Below are 789 nucleotides of genomic sequence, written 5' to 3' on the forward strand. Positions count from 1 at the left end.
CCTGAGAATTTCATAATGGCCTTGCTCCAGCATTAACATTTTGCTGTCATTCAATATGACAGTCTGTCACATTAACACTTCCTCAATATATCACCAATAGGAATGTTCTCAAAAACCTCAATACAAACGTCATTTCAGGAAAGCGTTTAAAAATTAACTGGAGAAAAAGATAAAGCCAGAGTCAAGAGTGGTCAACAAGAGTGGAAGAAGGTTTTTGACCTCAAAAAAATAGCCATTTTATGGAATGTAATTAGATCAGAAATAGTCTTAAGTCAAATTTGTATGTGCACACAAATCACCTGGAGATTTTTATTAAAACACGGATTCTCAGGAATTCCCTTGTGGTCCAGTGGTTAGGACTCTGAGCTTCCAATGCAGAGGGCATGGGTTCAATCCCCAGTCAGGGAACTAAGATCATGCTGCATGGTGTGGCAAAAAGAAAGCAAAAATAAAAATACAGATTCTAACTTGGTAGATCTGGAATGGAGCCTAAGACTCCGTATTTCTAACAAACCTCCCAGGTGATGCTGAAACTGATCATTATGGACCAGTTAAGCAGCAAGAGTCCAAACATCAATGAAGGAAGGCACCTGGAAAAGAAGGCTCTCCTACAATCCCTCTCTTCGCCATGCCCTTCTCAGTCCTCCCTTCCTTCCAACTCCTTTCACTCTCCACTCACCCTCTAGGAAAAGTTAAAATTTTATGCGTGGGATATCAGTTCTGATAACATGGCTGATTAGATCATCTGAAAACCTTCCCACATAAAAGCTATTCTAAAATACCAGAAAA

The 789-nt window shown here is 39.7% G+C and overlaps 1 non-coding gene across 1 annotated transcript; it reads left to right on the top strand.

The window, feature by feature from the left end:
* The first annotated feature begins 335 nt into the window (after nucleotides 1–335).
* On the top strand, nucleotides 336–408 carry TRNAG-UCC (transfer RNA glycine (anticodon UCC)). The gene has a single exon. It is a non-coding gene; the product is annotated as a tRNA-Gly (tRNA).
* The last annotated feature ends 381 nt before the right edge of the window (nucleotides 409–789 follow it).

Source organism: Budorcas taxicolor, chromosome 18, assembly GCF_023091745.1.
Source record: "Budorcas taxicolor isolate Tak-1 chromosome 18, Takin1.1, whole genome shotgun sequence".
Classification (NCBI taxonomy): Eukaryota; Metazoa; Chordata; class Mammalia; order Artiodactyla; family Bovidae; genus Budorcas; species Budorcas taxicolor.